This window comes from Lathyrus oleraceus, chromosome 6, assembly GCF_024323335.1.
Source record: "Lathyrus oleraceus cultivar Zhongwan6 chromosome 6, CAAS_Psat_ZW6_1.0, whole genome shotgun sequence".
In the NCBI taxonomy this organism is placed as follows: domain Eukaryota; kingdom Viridiplantae; phylum Streptophyta; class Magnoliopsida; order Fabales; family Fabaceae; genus Lathyrus; species Lathyrus oleraceus.
Window position 1 is genome coordinate 114361757 of NC_066584.1, and position 7292 is coordinate 114369048.

General features: G+C 38.9%; 1 non-coding gene across 1 annotated transcript; it reads right to left on the bottom strand.

Moving 5' to 3' along the window:
- Positions 1-5966: 5966 nt before the first annotated feature.
- LOC127098818 (small nucleolar RNA R71) lies at positions 5967-6073 on the bottom strand. Its single transcript, XR_007793512.1, has one exon. It is a non-coding gene; the product is annotated as a small nucleolar RNA R71 (small nucleolar RNA).
- Between the last annotated feature and the right edge of the window lie 1219 nt (positions 6074-7292).

Sequence of the window (7292 nt, forward strand, 5' to 3'; positions counted from 1 at the left end):
AATTCCCTTATCCACATGCGAAAAACTCAATCTAGAAGAATTAAGACCAACAAAGATGTCTCTACAACTAGCTGACCATTCCATTAAATTTCCCGTAGGTATGCTAGAGAACGTTCTCGTTCGTATAGGACAATTCTATATTCCTACCGACTTTGTTATAATGGATATAAAAGAAGACTCCCACATCCATATTATCTTAGGAAGACCCTTTTTAGCCACATCCAGAGCCATCATAGATGTGAAGAAAGGAAGGCTGACATTCGAAGCCCGAGAAGAAAAAGTTGAATTTCTCTTAGCTAAATTCCTACAAGCACCAGCTATAGACGACTCATGTTGTTTCTTAGACGTCATAGACGAATGTGTGAAAGAAATGGAGAAGGAACCATTTAAGTATACTGAAGTACTAAAGATTCCAGCACCTCCTATATTCAAAGACGATAATTGGCGTGAGACATGCGTAAATGACAGTCTGAGAGAATGTCTAGCACTAACACCAAATCCAATACTATGCCCCAAGAAACCTTCAATAGAACTTAAAATACTACCCAAATATCTAAGGTATGAATTCCTAGATACCGAGCTTGAAAGACCAGTTATAGTCAATGCTGACTTAGGACATATAGAAACCGAAAAGTTACTTCATGTCTTAAGAAAGTATCTGACAGCTCTAGGCTATAACATCTCTGACTTAAAAGGAATAAGCCCCTCTATATGTATGCATCACATTATGCTAGAGGAGGACTGTAAAACCTCTAGAGAGCATCTTAGAAGAGTAAATCCCATCTTGAGTGATGTAGTCAAAAAGGAGGTACAAAAGCTATTAGAAGCAGGAATCATATACCCGATATCCGACAGTAACTGGGTCAGCCCGATACATGTCGTTCCAAAGAAGGGAGGTGTTACAGTTGTTAGTAATGAGAAGGGAGAATCCGTTGCAAAAAGAACTCAAAATGGATGGAGAATGTGCATAGACTATAGAAAACTAAATAAAGTCACTTGTAAAGATCACTTTCCATTACCCTTCACTGATCAAATGCTTGAACGACTGGTTAAACATTCTCACTTCTGCTATTTAGACGGATACTCAGGATTCTGTCAAATCCCTATCCATCCTGATGACCAAGAAAAGACTACTTTCACATGTCCTTATGGTACATTTTCCTATCGATAAATGCCGTTTGGACTGTGTAATTCCGCTACAACATTTCAAAGATGCATGATGTCAATCTTCGTTGATTTTATAGACAACATAATGGAAGTATTCATGGATGACTTCTCTGTTTATGGACAAAACTTTGAAGGATGTCTTTCGAACCTAGAAATGGTACTTGAGAGATGCCTTAAGGTAAATCTCGTATTAAATTGGGAAAAATGCCATTTCATGGTCCAACAAGGAATTATACTTGGACATGTCGTATCCGACCGAGGGATTGAGGTAGATAAAGAAAAAATCAAAATTATAGAACATCTTCAACCTCCGAAAACCGTTAGACTAATTCGTAGTTTCTTAGGACACGTCGGTTTATACCGACGATTCATTAAGGATTTCTTTAAGATAACAAAACGACTAACGAGCTTATTAATGAAAGACGATGAGTTCAAATTCGACGAAAAGTGCTTAAAAGTGTTTGAACATCTGAAAAAGGCTCTTATTACTGCACCCATTATGAAACCACCTGATTGGAGTAAGCCATTTGAGATAATGTGTGACGTTAGTGATTACGTTGTTGACGCAGTATTAGGACAAAGAGAAGATAAAAATCTCCATGTTATTTATTATGCAAGTAGAACCTTAGACGACGCGCAGATGAACTATGCCACCACATAAAAAGAACTCCTAGTCGTTGTGTTCGCTTTAGATAAATTGCGTTCCTACTTAGTAGGAGAAAAAATAATTTTCTATACCGACCACGCCATAATTAGGTACCTGTTAACTAAGAAGGATTCTAAACCGAGACTTTAAAGATGGATCCTACTCTTACAAGAATTCGATCTAGAGATCGAAGATAAGAAAGGCACTAAGAATGTAGTAGCAGATCATTTATCTAGGATTGAGGATCTAAAACCCGAACAAGTGCCAATCAATGACAATTTCACCTACGATCGACTTGCAGCCCAATTAGAAATCGAAAGTGAAACAATCAAGTGATCTTTAGTGTATAATGACACAGAAACCAATGAAGTTGTGGAATCTATTTTCACAAACACCACCCCTATAGGAGGATCCCGTACCACCGACATTGCATATTTTAGAATGTTCAATAGAAGTAACACTGTTAACCAAGACCAACTGGTCGATCTACTTTCGTTCCCTCATGGAGACGATTTTGCATGCCAACACCCTTTGGAGAGCAAATGGGAATCTAGCGCTCTCGACTTTTGGCAGCAACTAACGAGAAAAACCAACACCAACTGGGAAGGTCTTAAAGCTACCTCTATCCAAAACCCGACCATTTGGTATTTGCACCGTATTTTAGCCATCACTATTGTTGGTCGAGAGAATACCGGAAACGTGAATTCTAGAGACCTTTTTATTATTTATTGTGCATTGTTTGGAACAAAAGTTAACCCGACACCATTCTTACTCGCACACTTCCAGTCCACCAGTGTTTGGACTAGAGGTCCTATTTGTGTCGGAGGGATGATTACATCCATAGCCCTTGCTCTAAACTTAGGCATAGAGTTGGCTACGCTTGAGCCGTTAGAGACTCCATTTTCCGACCTTGATTAATGTCGTAGCATGCGCCTTATTAAGAATAAACCTGACGACAAATACTTTTTAATGATTAGTAACCGAGGGGTTAGGGGAGTTATTTTACCTTGCGCTGCACGCATATGCATGCAAATGAGCACAAATTGGACTTTTGATCTTAACGCCCCCGAGCCCGATCACATGTAGCAAGATGCTCCCCACATTGGCACCCATGTACACATCACACCTGCTTTTTATGACTCTTTTGCAGGTACCTCATCCGGATATCAGCCCTGCGAGGAGTATGACTACACCGCCATGAGGACAACTCTTGATGACGTCCTAAGTGAACTTAGATATCAAAATGATGCCGAAGCAGACCGTGATGTCATACTTAGGAACATTCAGAGGCAGCAGGAGGAGATTAGGGTCTCCATTGATCAGATTAGACAGACTCAGCTTGACTTTGTCGAGCGGATCGAGCTCAACATTGCTGACCTCATCGAGAATATGAATGGAGTGCATATGGAGGCAGCAAGTATGAGGGAGTACATGCAGCATGTGCCCAATCCTGCATTCGGTAGAGGAGGTTTTGCGCGACACAGAGGTCGTGTCCAACATCATTGATCCTCCAACCAGGTTTCACTACTCCTTTCTCCGCCTTGCACTAAAACATTGAGGACAATGTTTGGTTCAAATGTGTGTGTGTGTGTGCGTGGGGGGGGGGGGAGCTTTACCGCTTTTCTATTATTTATTATTTATTTTCATTCTTAGTTATTTTTAGCTTTTGATTGAGCCATACATGTGTTGTCGAGTCCTATTCCGTGATATTTTTATTTTGTTTGAAAATTCCCTTAGATTTGACCCTCAATGATGATTTTTTTTTGTTCTGATTCAATGGCATGACACACCTTTAATATAGTTTGTTTCTCATTTTTAGGCTTTGTTAGATAGACCTGGGAAAGTGCCGATAATATCGGTACCGTCCTAACACCTTAAATTCCCTAAGTATGCGAAATTGGTTTGAATAACCATTATGCCAAGACCTTAATTCTAAGTTTCTTTAAGTAACCCCTTGAGTAGTTTATACTAGCAGTCAACACCATCCTAAAACACACATGAGTAAGAAAGCTGATACAAAGAAGTGTATGATCTCAAGCAAAAAAAAATACATATAATGAATAAAATCTATGATAAGATTCGTCTCTTCTAAGTTAGATGGTCCTCACCCGATCATTTAGCTCAACGGTACGAACTCTTAAAAATCCAGGTGATACTTAAGCAAAATCTGCTAAGTAAGTGCGATAAAATTGAAAACAATATCATAGTCACTAACTTGTTCACCTGCCTTGAATGTGTATGAATAACGGGCTTAATGTGATTGCACTAGAATGAAAAAGAGGTTGAAAAAGAACAAAGAATGTAGGTCGAGTTATAATGGCATGATTCGAATTGGTTTTGCAAAGGGGGAGTTTTTGTCCGTGAAATACGGATGTGTGTCACTATGATATCCTTGTTATCGGTATCTAGTACCTATTTATCTAGCATTAGCCTAGTAGTCTCGTACTACTTAGAGTGTCGTCCTGCCTGTGTTTCAGACAGCGTGTTTAATCGTTTATCATGTGCGTTGGTTGATTGCTTGAGGACACACAACAGTCTAAGTGTGGGGGAATTTGATAACGAGAAATTGTATAGTGTTTTTAAGCTGATTTCACATGTTTTTCGTCTTTGTTTTATCGCATTTGATCGCATTTTACTTTGGTTTTATTTGTTTTGCAGTTGTTATCCAATTTCATTGGAATTTTGGAAGCCTCACGGAAAAGGAGCGAAATAGGAGCTAAAAAGGAGAAAAAGAGTCATTTTGACCATTTTGTGCAGATGGTGATCGCCACCTGGTAGATGGTGTTTGCCATCCCTAGTTCCCGCAACGTCATTTAAATATTGAAGGAATGGCGTTCGCCATTATCATGCAGTAACAAAACTGCGCTAATGGGCAGTTCTGGACCGTTTTTTCTCACCTATTTTCACTCCATTCTTCCTACACGATCAAAGGAAGTTATGAAGACTCAAAGCCTCTATAAATAGGACAGTGACGACTCTATTCAGTCCATCATGTGAGCGTGCAATTGCATTTCGCTAAGTCGGGCACCCATTTTTCGAGGTGCGACAGTCATTGAACCAAGGATTTTATGCATTATTTACTTTTTTCCTATAAAACCCATAGCCTATTATGAGTTTTAGGATCCATATTTTATTCCAAAAAAATTCTACGTATTTTTTTTTCTTTTTCTCTATAACTCAAGTCTCAAAGGGAGACATTGTGAATCAAAACTTATTCATAATTCAGGTTTTCTTATTCATTCTTCTTCAAATGTTCATTATGAGTGAGTAGTCCATTAGGGACTAGGAGTTATGAAGATTATCTTATGACCTCTTGTATGATCTGTCACTATCGATTTCGAGAATTTTTAATTTATACTTATTTTATAATTTGAGTTCATGCATTCCAACTTCATTATAAAAGTAAGTGGTTCTCAGGTATCGACCGTAGTCTGAAAAGATATGTGTCGATACCGGAGCGAAAAATTTAAACAACTGAGTCCAAAACATTAAAAGCGCCTTGAAGAATTTGAGAAAACACATAGCTAATCAAAATTAATGAATCGTCGAAGAATAATTTGGTTGTGCAAAATAAGACGGATTATTCGTCGCCGAGAGGGCAATGTGCTGGCGAAAACAGGCATTGCCCATATTTATCTATTTTCTATAATTTACCTTGAATTCTCGTAATAGATGTGACAAGGATCGTGCGATCGTGTTGATAACTTAGTTGATCCTGTAGACGAAATCGAGCATTTCTTACTCGAGAGACGTCGAAATATTAGATTACAAGCTATGGCTAACCCGAATGATACTAAGCCCTTAAGAATTTCATGATTCCCACCAAAGAGGAACCGCATTGTAGAATTGTGCAGTCGCCAATTGCGGCTAATAATTTAGAACTAAAACATTCTTTGATCAGTATGGTGCAACAAAACTAATTTGTTAGTTGACCTTTGATCGAAATATTCATCTTTCTATATTTATTGATAACTGTGTACTGTCAAAGGCAATGGTGTTGACCAAAACTCCATATGCCTTTGTTTGTTTCCCTTTTCTTTAAGAAACCATGCACGTGCTTGGCTCTAATCGTTGTCCGCCAATTCTATTAATTTTTGGACCCAATTGAAAACGGTATTTCTTTCATGGTACTTTTCACCAAGCAAAACGGCCCAAGTTAGGAATGAGATTAACAACTTTAGGCAAGAAGATGGGGAATCCTTGTTTGACGTGTGAGAGCATTATAAAGATTTATTAAGACTATGCCCTTTCCATGAGCTTAAGAAGTGGATGATTATCCATACCTTTTACAATGGTCTCCTTTACTCCACAAGGATGACCTTAGATGCGGCTACTAATGGAGCCTTATTGAATAGTCCTCAAGATGTAGCATATAACTTTATATAAAAGATGGCAAAAACCACCATTCATGGGGAACCGTGCGACAAGTTGCTGCTAAGTCTACCCTTAAGTCCGTTGGTCTTTAGAAGGTTAATATGTTTGACCATATGAACGCTAAGGTGGACGCCCTTTTACCAAAAGATAGATAGTGTAAGCATCACACCTTCCACACCTATTATTCTAGCCCCATGTTGCTTATATTGTCCCCGCTACTCTTTACTGTGAGATATGCGGCAATAATGGGCATACTAATAGAGAAAATGATCCTCACAAAAGGATCCACCCAAGAAAATGCAAACTTTGTGAATAATAGCCAGCGGAAAAAACTGTACTCTAACACCAATAATCTAGGGTGGCCTGATCACCCTAACTTCTCTTATAGGAAAATCCGTACTCCAACACCAATAATCCAGGTTTCCAAAAAGCTACACCACCGAGCCTAAGAACCTTAAACTTTTGATGGAAATTTTCGTATTGATGCAAACTTGTCAAAATGATGAGTTTAGAAATCAAAACCTCCTCACCAATGAGGCGCTTAGGGAGTTGAACACTAAGGTTGATAATATTGTCACTCATACCAAAATGTTAGAGACTCAAATCTCCCAAGTAGCGCAACAACAAACTACTTCTTCCATTCCTCGCAGATCATTTATGGGGTAACCCCAACAAATTCCCGAGGGAAAATTGAATGTCATGATAACCCTTAGTCGTAAGCAAGTGGATAGTTCACCGATTTTATGTGCGATTAAGAAATTGATTCAACTGGTATGTCTGTAAAATTGAAATTTTATTCTAAGCAAAACAAAATAAATTCGGTTGATTAAAAATTTAAAATGCACGGAAAAAATTGGGTTATAACAGAGATCCATGTGCAGGGGCTTCAAAGTCAACCAAAAAGTAAGCTAAAAGGATGGCCCTAAGAGGAGCCACGTGGCTCCATTTGATGGCATAGAGAGAGGGTATATGAAGAGAGAGCCAAACCGACTCTCTTATTTTGCATACAATTTTCTAGGGGTGGCAAACGGGCATGTCCGCCCCGTTTAGGCCCGCCCCGCAAAAGCCCGCAAAAAAACGGGGCGGGGCGGAGCGGTCATAGTTG